Raw genomic sequence first — 15,636 nt, forward strand, 5'->3', positions numbered from 1 at the left:
TTTCTTACGGTTCTGCAATTACAAATTAAGTTACAAACTCTGATTGCTCTCAGTCTGGCTTTATTTCTTATGGTTAGAGGAAACCTTAGCCTTCGAATAGTTTTGGCAGGTTTGGCTCTGACTCTAGAACCTGTACAGTAAAAGCAGTTTGTGTAAGTAATAAATGACTGTGTAAATTAGAAGAATTTATTGTTAGGCATGCACAATCCCATATCAGGAAGGAAGATCTGGCACCTGTGAATCATGAGAAATCATGTTCTGGAGTCTCTGCTTTTCAGTCTGAACAATAAATTTAGCAATAAATGAATATGGTTAATAAAGATGAGTTGAATAGTAGAGTTCATGTTTCTCTAAGCCTTAGATCCACAGGTTTTGAGGTACATGAAGGAGGTGAATTGCCAAGACGCCAAGTAAATGCAGGAAATGTATAAAAGCATTTTAGCTTTTCTGTATGACAGCCAGAGGAAAAAAAAAAAATCGTAAAGGAGTAGTGGAAACTTTGACGTCAGTCCTTAACAATTGTTTTAAATTTCTGTTTTACTTCAATCAGTAAAACGTGCTTTCCCCCCGTATTTTCAAATCAGATAATGCAAAATAATCTTTTATTAATCTCTGAGATTTATGTTCTTTATCAAGCCCAGTGTAGAGCCAGTGGATACCAGTGTTTGCTGTGAAATTTTTACCACTGGTTTGCAGCTGATTAATTAATTAGTGAAGGAGGCTTAAATTTAAATGCAGGCCAGCAGATGCTGTAGTAAAGATGTGTTCTGAGTTCTCATGCAAATTCAAAAAGAGTTCAGAGCAGTGAAGGTTGGGTGTTTTCATGCTTGGAGGCAATTTCAGATATGAGCCTAATTTTTCTGTGCCCTAGAAGGGTGTAAATAGGAGGATGAGCATATGGTGTTTATTTTGATAGCAGCAGTGGTAGTCCATTGCCTGTGCTACTACTGCTATGCTACCAAGAGTTTCTGCTGAGGAGTTGATGTGGGTCAGTTTAATGTAAGTTGCCTTAATGTGGATTGCTGTTTAATCTGTCAGATAGTTGAAATGACTTAACCAGCAAGTGTGAGAGCAGAGAATTGGAGGTGGTGGTGGTGGGGGGGGGGAAGGGCTTGTATAAACCAGTGCTGTTACTGAAAGGCATGCTTATCAACCAGTGTGTCTGTGGGTATTTGCTTGTTTTGGTGTTGTTTTTAACTAATGCTGCATCTTTTCCCCATGTGCAGTAGACTTACCCCATAGGAGGATTCAAGTAAAAAGAGAGACTCATTCCTTCTGCAAGATGAGTAGAGTTCTGAGCTTGCAGGACTGAATGCTTTCATACAATTCAGTTACAGAGCAGTGTCTAGGGACCAGCTCAATACACAATCAGCTGTATTGTGTTGGACACTGTACAAGCAGTAGCAGTTATGTCTTCTCATTGGGGTGTTCACATAACTTCTTATAACCATTAGTTAAATTGAGCTTCATAGTGCTTCATGCTCTAATATTTGCTTGTCGTGATACAGTAGTACCTGCCCACCCCAGAGATTGATATGCACGTCTTGCTCTTCAACGTGAGACTGAAGTTCATGCAGCTTCATTGCAGGGACAAAAAAAAATAAATCTTAATTCTGCCCCTTGCTTTAACTCTGTAGTGTGAATTCATAGTGCTGTATGCTGTCCAATGAATGAGTCAGGCCTGTGTGGTGAAATGTGTGTGTCCTAGGTCTGGACTAGGAAGGACTCTGAATGGTGAACTTTTCTTCACCTTCACTGTTGCATGAAATACTCTTCACAAGTTGCAGACAGCTTCCTTGCAAGCCTTCAGTTTCTAGTGGCGGCTGAACTCCTGGGTGCCCAGCTCTGTGGAGAGCACAGAATTTGTGTGCGAGGCTGAAGGCCTTTGTCTCCTCCTTTCCAGCTTGGCAAACAGACCTAATTCTCCTCATTTCTGCACAGCATGTCTTCTCTGCTGTTTCCTTAAGACAGTTGACACAACACTTGTTGAAGCTGAATCAATGAAGAGCCTTAAAACAGCTAGGAAGGAAGTCTGTGAGGCTGCTCCACATCAGGTCTGTGGCACTCAACATTGGAGAAGCAGTCATGTAAAACACCTCTCAGGCAGGTATAGGTTCCCAAGGAGTGCAAAAAGGCAGGGTTCTTCCTTGAAAGAGCAAAACACCTCGGGAACTATCTGTTTCCTAGCAGGTGTTATCTCACTGTCTGAGCCATCAGACGAACTACACTTTTACTCTTGTCTGCTGTACCCATTCTGTTTGTGAATTTTCAGTGCTGTGATGTTTCCATGCAGGATGAGCTCAAGAAATGAATAACTGGTGGCTTGAAATGGCTTATGTGGTGTTCCAGTCCTAGGTGTGCTGTTGAAGTGACAGCACTTCAGTCTTTAGGCGGGAATGAGAGGTGCAGTTATGGCCAGAATACAGTGCCCTCCTTCACCCTGTATATTCTGAACATCTCTGTAGCTGTGGGGGGTGATCTTTTGTTTCACAGAGGTAGGAGGCATGTCACGCTATCAAATGTGTCTGGGTGAGCTGCACAGCCTCTCCCAGGGAAGAGCGGCCAGTACTTAGCAGCACTATTAGCCAAACTAGTTTCGCTCAGCAATGCATCAGAGATGGCAACAAGTCCTCTACTTCTGTTACCTGGCAGAATGTGGCCGGTAGCTGGCAGACCACTCAACTTCCTAAATCCGAACTTGAGGTACCAGTGATGCATCTGAGAAGGATGCAGCGACGAGGCGGAGCTGGTGAGCAGTCTGCAGTTAAATTGCTTTCATCGTGGCTTTTACTTTCTGTATTTCAGTGGAGGGTGGAAGGCAAAAAGCAGATGTCTGGTCTTCTCTCTGTAAATAACTGAATAAGCTATAGAGGAAGTTTGGGTGCAGCTTGGCTCGGAAGAAAGCATAGCAGACTGTGGATGTGCATGTACGATGATGCTTCTGCCCTTTCTCCTCTTCCGAGGATGCAATTTTCTTTAGCTTTGAATATACACTACATTTTACTTCTTTTCCAGTTTCAGACATTGTCTGCAATTCTTTACCCCATCAATCAATTAGAGTTAGAAACTTGAGAACACATGAGTTTTTGCTACCCCCTGTTGCTGTTCTGGCAAGTGAAAAGACTAAATGGATTTTTGTGGGCCGTTTAAATGCAATTTGCTAGACACAGTCTCAGCTGGAATATTATTGTTTAAAGCCTGATCTAGAAGATTAGACTGAATGTTTTTCTATTGGTTTACCTTGGTCAGGGAGCTTTCTTCTAACACTTACTTGCAGAGTGTGGAATGTTATGTCCAGGCTGGATGCTTCATATTAACTTGACTGTTTTTCAGATTAAAAAAAAAAAAAAAATAATCGATACTATTTGCACTTCATGTCTAGATGGCTTTTAAATGGTAATCCAGAGGCTGTTTTAAATTGAGAGCTCATGTCTGAGCTCCGTGGACGAGTTATAGTTCACTTGTTAGTTTCTGTAAAATCAAATTGGAGGGTTAGGCCTGAAACAAAACACTGTTTTAGCAGAAGGGTTAAGTGCTGAAATACCTCTGAATATAGTCTGTTAACTGTTATGTAGAATTCTGTGGAAATACAGTTAAGTCAGCTGCAGTATTCTGCAGAAATTAAATTTGTATCTGCTTTTATCGATGCCAACTTTTAGGGACTTTGAAAATTTCTTTAACTTTTTTTCCATTCTGCGGTACCCTGAGAACTACAGAGTCTGTCACAGTTCTGATAGTTGTACCCTCCTTTCTGTTTTATTTGAGAAGCAGGCTCAATGGCATGACTGGAATAACTACATGCATTAGGAACCATTCCCTTTCGTTAAATCACGCTTGGGGGTCAGCGATGGGAAAATGTAGCATTTTGCAAATGTTTAATGCCTTAGTTACCCACGTAAGAGTGTTACTGAACACTGCGTGGGATGACATAGCTGAAGTCAATCAGGTTACGTTGCTGTGGCCCTCAGCGTCCTCCTCTTGTGGGTTCCTGATACTGAAACTTAAGTGGCTGGTATGTTAGCAAGTCGTCTATGCTATGAAATTTCTCCTTTGTCGTCTTCCCCTTGGCATACACAGTCAGTTCCAAAGGAAAGGATGGCTGTGAATGAGGACGTACCCTTCTCTTAGCTGTGGTTTTCATTCTGCTGTGTCTGTAATTGCTGAAGTCCTTCAAAAAATAACTAAAAAAAAAAAAAAAAACAGTGCAAAGAGTTCCAGCTAGGTGCAAATTTGCTGGATTTCAGAGTTTTCAGTGAAATTTCTATTCTGGATATAGAACTACAGGTATGCATTAAAGTTTCCTAATTATAGAAATATCAGCTACTTAAGTAGCTGAAACTGGATTTATATTCAGTTTAACAAGAACAAAGCACAGTTGGATAAGCTTTTCCAAGAGAAGTGAGCCTCTGTTCACGTCATAATAGCAAATAAAAAAGCAAATTTATTCTATGAACTGCAAGTGAATTAATGTGTGATTAATTACCTAGTTGAGGAAAGTAGGAGTAGAGAATGTTCAGTCATACCATTCCTACTTTGACACCTAAAATATTATTCTGGAGAACTGCAGAAAATAATGGAACAAGCAACTTGTTTTCAAATAATTTTCATGAACTGTGGAAAGAGCCTGAGCTTTATCCATGTGTGAAAACTTTCAAAACAGTGGTTTCACACCCTCACTTAATTTATCTAAGAATGGTAGTCATGAGTGGTAGACATTTTTGTCCCTGGATTTCATAGTCTGAAGTGCAGAAAATTAGTGGTATCTTTCTTTTCCAAGATAACTTTATAGAATCTCCTTGCTGAGACAAATTTGACTTCTGGATCAGAAAACCTTTGTCACTGCTCTGTGTGCGAATATATTAAGTATCATTTCTTGAACACAAAGTTTCACATTTACCAGTGAGGGAAGAAAATTAGACAAAATCCACGTTATAGGATCTTTTCAGGGAGGATGTCATGCTGTTAATTTCTCTTGGCTTCATAATCGCATTCTTTCAAAAGGCTGCGTGTCTTAAGATCTCCAAATAACTCGTAACTTATTCAGCGAGTTTAAGGGGATCTTTGTTTTACGCAATGACGGACCCTATGAAAAAACTGGAAAGATGGAACCAAGTCCTTTTGATTTTGAATCCTTTTGATATTTCAAGTGGCTTCCTGATGGAGGGGCATCTGAGCTTGGAAATTCAGGTGAGTATGAAACTAGTGTTATTTCAAAGGGAGGTAAAATCCCGGAGTATTAGTCTGTGAATAGACAACTCCTCTGTGTTCATGGGGTAAGATAGGTAGCTATGTTCAGTACACTGAAGCATTTGAATGGCTCGTGTCCTCTTTGGATGTTTAACTAATTATGTGTTGTGACAAAAGATTGTTGTTTAAAAGAGGTGCTGTTTTTCACCCAGTTCTTCTTGACTGTCTTTTTGGCAGGAAGAGCTCTTTAGATCCATTCCCGTGTCTAATACCTGTTAAGAAATCTTTTCCCACTTTGGTTCTTTATTATTTTTCCTTTCATCTTCCATTTAATGTTAGAAGCTTACTAATTTAGTATCAGAACTGGGAACCTATCTATATTCTTTCCAGATGCAGGTAAACATGTGTGCAATTCCTAGTTCTTTTGGAGGCAGTTCTCTCCCTGTTTCTTTCTGTCCTCGTGTCTTTGACTGGGAGTTCATGCTCTTGCTCCTCCCGTTGAAGTACTGTCTAAGTAGAGTTTCTGAGCAACAAACCACATCTGAATTGGATACGAATTCCTGAATTTGCCCCTGCTTGCTTGGAACTGGGCTGAGATTCAGTTGGCTTTGAGTGAACTGTGGCTGTTTTGAGTTGGTAGTGAAACTGGAGACCAGGTAAGCTTCCTAGAGTTTTGTGTTACTTTTCTAACGGTGGAGTTTTCTAGAAAAGTGAAATGTTGCATCGCTGAATGTGCCAAAACAGAATCATTTGAAGCCAAAAAAACTGGGGAGTAATAAGAGGGGGGTGGGAGGCATGACAGTTAATAAATCCAAAACTATAAACACTTTGGCAGAATAAACAGAGCTCTCTATTTAAATTCCTGTAACCAACATATCTCAATGCATATGCAAATATAATCACCTCAAGCAGCATGTAGAGGTACAAACTAGTACAGAGGCTTGTTCTTAGCCCTTATTTTTCATGTTTAGCCACATCTTGTTGTACTTTTGCTATCTAACAGGCAGTGTTCCTGTGAAGCTGTTCTGCTAATTGTAACAATACCATTGCAGTCGGCATTTAAATCAGAGTTCAGATACAAGGCAGAAGTGGTTGGGGCGTTGGCAAGGTTAAAGCTGCAAATTGAAACCTTACGTTTTTCTGGCTAATTTGTACTGAAATGCTATAGCCAAATGTTTAAAACTTGCCCAAACAATGCTAGGAACAAATTGGAAAGGTACATAAAACTGCAGTCTTACTTGATCTGCTGCCTGAAATGTGAGACCTACCAGAGCAAATGCACTTACAGTATAGTCAGAGAGAAATGACCCCAATTTAAAAACCTGGCGTTAGCTTTTCCAAAGTAAGGAATGATGCTTGGTAGGAGTGATTACAGGCTACTCAATTACCTGTAAATCTGATTTTAAGGAATCCAAGATCCCAAATGTAATTCTTTCTGTAAAATGCTGTACCAACCTACTTGTATACTGCTGTTGTGGGGAGTTTTTGACCCTAAACTCTTCTTTGTATGTTACTGCGTATGCTGGCCATTCTAAGTAGTTTCCTTCTCTGCAAAGTGAAGTCATCTTGAAGTACCTGATGATTCTGCGACCTTTGCTAGTCTAATAAGCCATCTTACTTAAACGCTAGACTGTCTCTGAACTGGTTGTAGTGTGTATATATATAACCTAATAATGTGTACTTAAATACGTTGGGGCTATCAGTTTTCCAGAATTTATGAGCTGATATTAGCAAGTTGTTTCAGGTTAATTCTAAAACTTGACAATAAGAATGAAATAAAATTGGAAGAGCACATTTTTTGCCATTAACTTAACAATCCCTGTTAAGATGCCAAACTGCAGCTTACATTTGCTACATAAAATATCCTGCCTCCATTTTCCTGTGTCGTCTTATCTTTTTGCCAGTTTATCAAACGGCTGTATAATTTATACAAAATAGATTTGCTAAAACTAGATAAATGCCTGCATAGTGTTGCTGACTCGTTCTGTTCTCCTCTCGCTGTGTGGTACCATAGTGGCTTTCTCACATTATTGTTTTGGCATCGCCTTGTTTCTGCTGCTTTCTTCACATTTCCCTTGAAGCATGTTCTGAAATTGGCTGATGGAAATAGCAGTTTAAGAACAGATAACAATAATTTGCATGTTCTTGTTAATTCTGACTGGTGGATCCTTACAGCTTTAGGCAGTTACAGCAGATTAGGTATAAGCAGAAGTTATGAGCCTGAGTATAATCTGGTGATTAGCAGTTTACATAATTCCTCAAGCCTTAATCAGCCGCAGTTCAACATTTAACATCTGTATTGTTGTGGTGGTATGCCTGTTGCAAGGTCAGCAGTTGCCCATCTTGGTATTTCTCTCACATTTAAGGTTTGTTTTTGTATTTAACTGTGATGATGGATTGGCAGTTTGTACCCCTTGAAGATCAAAGTATAATTGCCATTTTAATGGTTTAAATAAAATATTTTTTTCTGATACAGCAAAACAAGTACCTGTGGCAGCTGATAACTATGCTGAGCTGGGAGATCACTGCTCATCTACTCCAGCATCTAGTCAGTACATAAAGCCTTGCCGGAAGGCAGGAAAGGTTTCTTTAGAGATACGTGTAAATGATCCTCTGTAAGATCTGGCAATCTACATGTATTTAGAGAAGCTAGTTTTGAACTACTCTCCAGCAAAGCCAAGCGTACCTTGATGTGTTTAGGCTGCCTTACAGATGTGAATGCCTGATTAGGAAGAAGCTTGATGGCTTTATTGGATGACTGTCATGCTGCTTGTGATGACTTGGATAAATCATAGATCTCCACTGTAAGTTACCACCAGAGTCATGATAGTGAAGTTTCAGTTTTTAGCAGTGCCTAATTTAACCTATACCTTTTTTTGTTTTTCCCTAACTTGAAATCAGTTTTCATACTGTATATAAAAGTTTAAAATGTTCCAGTACTAATGGGCATTTTGTGGGAAGTCTTTTCAGAGCCTTCTTCCTCACTGTGATGTGCTTAATCTGAAAATACTTGTGTTCATGCAGACATGTAAATAGTTATGTATAGCCTATATATATAAATTATTTCCCCTAACTGGCAAGATAAACATTTGTTGGCCTTGGCAGCTTTTAGATCTAGGTTTTTAGATACAGCTTGAGCAATCAAAACTTTGTGTGCCACCTGAACCTTCAGAAGCTCTGCACAGTGCGGAGTAATTGTTTACTTGGCACAGGGAAGGACTCTTTCAGCAGTACATTTGTGGGTGTGTGGTGTGTGTTTTTCTTTCTTTTTTTTTTTTTTTTTCCCTCAGACCAGGAACAAATGTGATCTAAACGATAAAAGCATATTTGGACTGTAATCAGTTGGCTGTAGTTTGGGAGACTGATGGTTACTTGGTCCTACTTTACTGTGGTCTGAGATAAACCATTAGCTTGAACTCTGCTTTCTGAAATGATTGTGCTCTTTGCTGTTGACCCTTTTGCTATTAAACAAGACTTAAGTCATTGTAATCTCAGCCAAAATTACAGTCCAATCTGATTTTAACTGTGAATGGGCCTTCTCTTTGCTGTTTTAGTAGAGTCAACTTTCACAGTGCTTTTTTTTATGCCCTTGTGTCTCAGATATGGTTGTACTGCATGTTTACTCCTGCCTCACATTTGTGTTTGGAAGGCTTTTGCAATATTAGGCATGTGAATCTGACTGATCAATTAGACAATGTATCTGGTTTTAACGGGAGATAAGTCTGGATCTAACTGAAATTTGCTGCACTGAATCTGCTTGAACAGCTTGTAATAAAAGAACTGGTGTCAGTAGGTGTCAATTGGTGCTGTTGCTTTGTCAGACTACTTGACTAATCTATGTTGGGGCAAAAAAGTCTAGAGGAATATTTGTTTTTGCTGACGTGGCGTTGGATGGGTGATAAATACACTGGTGTCCTTCAGTATTTAATCAAGATCATTTCTATCAGCATCTAATCGAGGAAGACAGATTCCCACAGCATTCCATGAAATCTAAATATTTTGCTGGGCTATGTTAGGAATATGTCATCCCCGATGAAATTGTATCTGAACCAAAGTAACAGTACTGCCATTCAGTTGGTGAGTTCAGGCTCTGCCGATCAGATTTAATGGCTATTTGGAATGAGGGATGATAATCGATCCTTTCTTCAGCCTGATGTGTTAATGCTTTTTTATACTGACTTACTAATTTTGTACGCTTCTTTTTAAGGAATGTGCATGTGTGTTTTGGAGGGGAGGGAGACTTGAAACACTCAAAACCTGACGTTTTAACTAATCTTCCTGTGTTACTGTGATGATACCAGACTTTTGAAGAATATTGTTCCTAAGGAAGAGACTAGGAGGCTGCAAAAGGAAACATCACACAATTCTGCTGTGAGAAGCTAATGAAGTATTTATCATGGTTATCTACAGATGCCCAGTGTTTGTCTGGTATTTCGAAATTATGTGTGAACTCAAAGTCAAACAAACCAACTCAGAACTCATGACATTTACCTCACATCTAGATTTATGTTATTGGTTATTTTAGGTCTGATTTGGACATGTGGCAAATGAGAAGCACAGGGATGTCCTCTCAAATTTGCTGATAAATTAGTGCACAGATTATTCTTGTAACTCCGCTGCTCTTTATGCATGCTTCAACTCAGAATCCTATGTGGCTCTGTGCTGCTTTGGTTCTGCACCTGCTAGTTTCATTGAAATTGGAAAAAATAATTCTAGAGCAACTCCTTACTTATTCCTCTCTAAGCCAGAAATGTCTTCGTCAAAATAAGATGAGCAGAGAAGGACAATATGCCGTGAACTCTTACCTTTAATATTTATGAGCTCTAAATTAGAGCAACCCTATTTAAGTATGTTGTATACTATTCTATTTAGGAAAGAATAATAACGAAACGTAGCTTAAAATATTGGTCTGATGAGGGTTGAGGGGAAAGGGGAACATAGTAGGGAACTGCAAGCAGTAAAGCTAGCTAGGTGAAAGAAACTGAAAAGCAGAATATATTAGCTGTGAAGTTATTAAAAAAAAAAAAAAAATGGTTAAAAGTATGACTAACCAAACATTTGTATCCTACTGTCTATTGCTCAATATGATGTATTATGCTTATAAACTAAGCAGGCTGATATTGCTGAAAGGATAAATTGTTTCCTTTGGGCCCATTTGTAGAAATTGCGTCCCCTTGTCTGAATGCTTAGCCAATTTAGGTCAGAGAAACAAGCATTTTGTAGCGGATGGTTTAGTTAACAACACATGCAATCCTGGTGAACCTCTGGCATTTAGTGACTCCTGGAAAAACTGATGTATTGCGTTGCTTCAGTAACCAGATAGTCTTTGTGAATCCAAAATACAAGTTATAAACTATGTGAAACTTCCTGATTTTTACCCTGAGATTGAGTGTGGTTTTAAAAAATAGTTTACATATCTGTCTCAGTATTGCTTATCAATCTGGATTGAATTGCTTTTAATCTCAACAAATTGAAGAGTAAGTGTCTAAGTTACTAATTTCAAGTCCTAATAGAGGCCATGATTCTTCAGTATTTTGAAAGAGTTCAGTCAATGTTTAAGAAGGGTGTTGTGTAATCCCATGGATACGTTCCATCGGTAAGTTTCCATAAAAATGGGACAGTTTGACTGCTTGAGCCTTCCTTGTAAGAACTCATTTCCACGAGGGTAGAGGTCTCATGGATGAAAAGCACACCCATCTTTTTATGAAGTTGTTACTGGACTGGTCAAAAAGTTACTCCTTCGTTAAAAGGATGTATAAAAATAATATCCCTAGAGGCTTTGTGTAATGTTTTATTACTAACTCTACAGAAATAAAACAGCTGGAACATCACTGCAAATATAAGGCCTGTTTCTCAGTTTCTTTTAGCCTCAGGACCAAGGTCACCTTTGGTATGAAAAGGAGCGCTGTCAGTGATACCAATTTCCATTTGGGTGCTGATGGATTTCTCTATAGCAAGGAAAATGTGTATATTTTAGGTGCTTTTTGTGTATGGTTTTGTTTATTTAGGTTCATGTTCATTATCCTGTGTTAAACTAAATTCAAGATCTGGATGAGCTTCAGTTCCTCCCCTCTGTGAGTGTTCTGGAATGTTCTAAAAGCTTGGTATGGGAGGATGCTCAGCTGAAAACACTTGGACGATCCTCACCTCTGCACACTGTATTGCGGCAGTGTGCAGTATGTGATGGGTGAGAAGCTCAGCGTGAGCCAGAAATGTGCACTTGCAGCCCAGAAAGCCAACCATCTCCTGGGCTGTATCAGAAGCAGTGTGGCCAGCAGAATAAGGGAGGTGATTCTCCCCCTCTGCTCTGCTCTTGTGAGACCCCACCTGGAGCCCTGCGCTCAGCTCTGGGGCCCTCAGCACAAGGACAAGAACATGGATGTATTAGAAGGAGTCCAGAGGAGGGCCATGAGGATGATCAAGGCGCTGAAGAACCTCACCTATGAAGATAATCATAGGATATCCCAAGTTGGAAGGGAACCACACGGATCATCGAGTCCAACTCCTGGCACCGCACAGGTCTACCCAAAAATTCAGGCCATGTGACTAAGTGCACAGTCCAAGCGCTTCTTAAACTCCGACAGGCTTGGTGCAGTGACTGCGTCCCTGGGGAGCCCGTTCCAGTGCATGACCACCCTCTCAGTGAAGGACTTCTTCCTGATATCCAGCCTGACCCTCCCCTGTCACAGCTTGACACCATTCCCTCAGGTCCCATCACTAACGAGAACAGATCAGCGCCCACCCCTCTGCTCCCGCTTGTTGAGGAAGCTGTAGGCCGCAAGGAAGTCAAGCTGAGGGAGTTCAGCCTGGAAAAGAGAAAGCTGCAGGGAGACCTTACAGTGGCCTTCCACTACCCAAAGGGGGCCTACAGGAAAGCTGGGCAGGGACTCTGTCAGGGAGTGCATTGGTAGAACAAGGGGGAATGGCTTTAAACTAAAAGAGGGAAGACTTAGATTAGGTATTATGAAGAAATTCTTTACTCAGGGTGGGGAGGCGGTGGATTGGGTTGCTCAGAGAAGCTGAGGATGGTTTGAGCAACCTGGTCTGGTGGGAGGTGTTTCCTGCCCATGGTGGAGGGGGAGGAGGGTTGCAATCAGGTCATCCCTAGGGGTCCCCTCCAACCCAAACCATTCTGTGGTATGTGCTTGCTCCTAAGACAGTTTAAAAGACTTTGCCTGCATTGCTTCTTGAAAATAAAACAGCAATTCTGAGTATGTTTTAATGACTAGTGTATCTTAGATATCAACTGGGATAACTTGTTGCTCCTTGGACAGTAATTGCTGTTTCAATTCTGACTTGGTGTTGTGGGCACCCTTCTGTTCTGTGAACAGCCTTGCTCAGCTCAGGATTAAATCTTCTACCAGGCTTAGAAATCCTGGGCCTGTGGACTGTTTTGTTGTTTTAGTGGCTTCCTCTTTGGTACATCATGTCTGTGGTGACTTCATCCAAATGAAGAGCACCCCCAGATTTGCCTGGACATCCTATGCAGTACTCTGAAAGTGTACCAGGATGCCTTTGCTCGCCCAGTCAGATGTATTTAGGATGATTCATCTGAGCGCAGATGTGCGGATTAGCTGAAGCTTTTGGAGCTTCAGGTATCCTGGTCAAAGGCATTCCTGTTCTACATCTGGAAGTAGTAGAAAAATCAGCATTTTTTGATTTTTCTCGAGGAAAGAATTGTAGGCTAACGGAACAAGGCCAGGGAAAACCAGCTGCTTGTTAACTCTGTCACACCATCTTGTAAATCATCTGGTCTTAAATAACCATACGATGGTAGTCTTCACATACAGGTATTTGAACTAAAACAAGGGTAATGAAGCACTCTGTGAGAAAGCTTTAAGGGGGGGAGGGGATTATACACAGGCAATAAAATACGTGGTCTGATTCTTGGTGTTTGAAGACTACATTTTTTTTATATTGGGCCTGTATAAAATACTGTGTAGGAAACTTAAACACTAATTTGTTACTTTTTTTTTGAATCTGATAACTGCTGTTCTTTCATGTCTAACTTTTGATCTTGAATTGAACGGTCATACGTAGTCTCAAGCTCAGTACTAAAGCTAATAAGTCTGAATGGGCTACGATTTTTTTTTGTTTTTGCCATTTCTGCCCTTAGTTAGTTTGGTACCATATCAGAAGTACCAAACTGAATTTTATTTTGGGGAGGAGAGAAGGGACTACTCGAACTAAAGGCATTGGATTCAGACTGGGAAAATGAAACAGTGATGCCAAAAGATAATAGAAGAGGTAGTAAGCTATAAGCTGAAAACAAAGCTTCAGTGCTGTATAGTACTGGAAAGGTAGATGTAGTTTCAGGTCTCACATGTAGGAGTAAGAAACTGCTAAGGAAGTGATAAGGGACGTTAAGGCAGACAAAGGCCATTGTGTTCCACCCATGTGTCCCTTTATACACCCGTGTGTCCCTTTACAGGAAGGTTCAGGTGGAAGCAACAACATAATCGCGATAAAGTCTTGTTGGAGGCCAGTAACAAGGGAAGTGCCCCAGTGGTCAGTACTGGGTCCGGTCCTGTTGAGCATCGTTGTTAATGACCTGGATGATGGGGGTAGAGTGCACCTCATGAGAGACAAAGATGTACTGGAAAGAGCCCAGCAAAGGGCTATAAAGATGAGTAAGTGGCTAGAGCACCTCCCATGAGGAAAGGCTGAGAGCTGGGACAGTTCAGGCTGGAGAAGAGGAGGCTTGGGGGGGGATCTCATCAGTGTCCATGAATCACTGAAGGGAGGGTAGAAAGAGGACAGAGCCAGGCTCATCTAAGTGGTGCCCAGTGCCAAAAAAGAGGCAATGGGCACACGCGGGAACATGGAAGGTGCTGTCTGAAGACCAGAAGGACTGGGAGGGTGACCAAGAAGTGGCACAGGCTGCCCAGAGAGGTGGTGGCATCCTCCATGGAGATCTTCAGAAGCTGCCTGGGCATGGTCCTGGACAACCTGCTCTAGGTGGCCGTGACTGAGCAGGTGGGTTGGACCAGATGACCTCCAGAGGGCCCTTCCAACCTACAACCATTATATGAAACTAATATCAGTGGTCTAATAAAAGGAACCTTATCTATTCTAGGTGAGTAAACCTTATCTATTCTAGGTGAGTAGAAATCTGGACATGCTAGAAGACTAGTAGCTTATTGAAACAACGATAGCTTGTGCTGATGAATAAATCTGAGTTTATACTCATTGAAGAGTCCTCATGCACTGTGCTATCCTTGGAGCAAGGCCTGTCTGTGTCAGGATGGTTGGATTGTTTTGCACTAGGCTATCATTGCTTTCTGTATGCATTGGTTGGAGCTTACAACTGTAAGTATGTACCACTGCACTTTGTGTCAGAAGCTTGCCTGTCCTTAAAGATGGTCTGTTATAGATGCTGGGAAACATTCTCACTCTACCAAGTGTTTTAAATGCTAAGGTTATGACAATATTTGCCAAGAACCACATCTTGAGTATTTGAATCAGTTCAGCAAACACATTTCGTGAAAAATGACATGCTTGAGTGAGAAAGAAAGCCCTGTTGTGTACTTGAAAGCAGCTTCTATTGCATTCCTGTTGTGCGCAGAGCATTACTGGTTCAGTGTTATGCATGCTATGGCTTCTTCATGAAGAAACTGATGGAGTAAAAGTTGAGACAGAAACTTGTCATGTTTCACAGAAGTTTACATTGGAAACAGCACAGTTCATAGTTTAATTCCTATTTCTCTCATTGAAGAAAATGGTTTATATGTTCTTTAATCTAGCATGGTGCTCAAATATACAAGTCAGCCCAGCGAAATCCTTTTATTTCTGTCTGCTTTTGGGTGGCCACAATACCTCTTTTCATGGCCCTAGTTTTTACCATCATTCTGGCAAGCTTTGGACCACACTAGTAACCAAAATGCTAACAACTCCATTGGATGATGGAAAGGCCGCAGGTTTATAGACCTGTATGCCTTCCTCCTCTTCCTCTGTTCCAAAGTGCTCCAAGCTTGTTTTGCTGGGCCCTGTGGTTTCTTAGCCACATGGACAATATTGCACCCCATCCCTCTTAAGTTTAGCTCCTGGATGTGTCTTGCCATTGCTTGTTCCTGCATCAGTCTTTCACTTTCTGAATGTGGGATGAGGCTCTGCTCCCTGCCAGCTTGTTGTTTTCTTGAATATGCTGGCCAGGCTGAAATGATATACATCATATTACAAGCTCGCTGCCAAATTTTAGTCATATATATATATTGCTCAAGCTGCAAACCTCCAAAGCAAACACAGAGAGGAAATCAAAATTAAATTAATCCTCTCCAAGGATGTATAAAGCATGGTTGCACTGAGGTTTACAAGTTGAGGGTGAGAGGGACCATTGGTTGCGTGTGTGTCAGAAGCCACTGGTATGCATGGCCCCTTTCTACTGCCTTGGTTCTCTGGGCTGGAATTGCTGAGCATGAAGACCTTAAGATTTTTCTTTTAATGATAGCT

The 15,636-nt window shown here is 40.9% G+C and overlaps 1 protein-coding gene across 1 annotated transcript in view; it reads left to right on the forward strand.

Moving 5' to 3' along the window:
• The window catches only part of FBXL7 (F-box and leucine rich repeat protein 7), a 182,678-nt gene that overhangs the window by 45,819 nt on the left and 121,223 nt on the right, over positions 1 to 15,636 (forward strand). The gene's annotated exons all lie outside the window — the stretch shown is intronic.

The sequence above is a fragment of the Aythya marila genome (assembly GCF_965140915.1).
Source record: "Aythya marila genome assembly, chromosome: 2".
NCBI classification, from domain to species: domain Eukaryota; kingdom Metazoa; phylum Chordata; class Aves; order Anseriformes; family Anatidae; genus Aythya; species Aythya marila.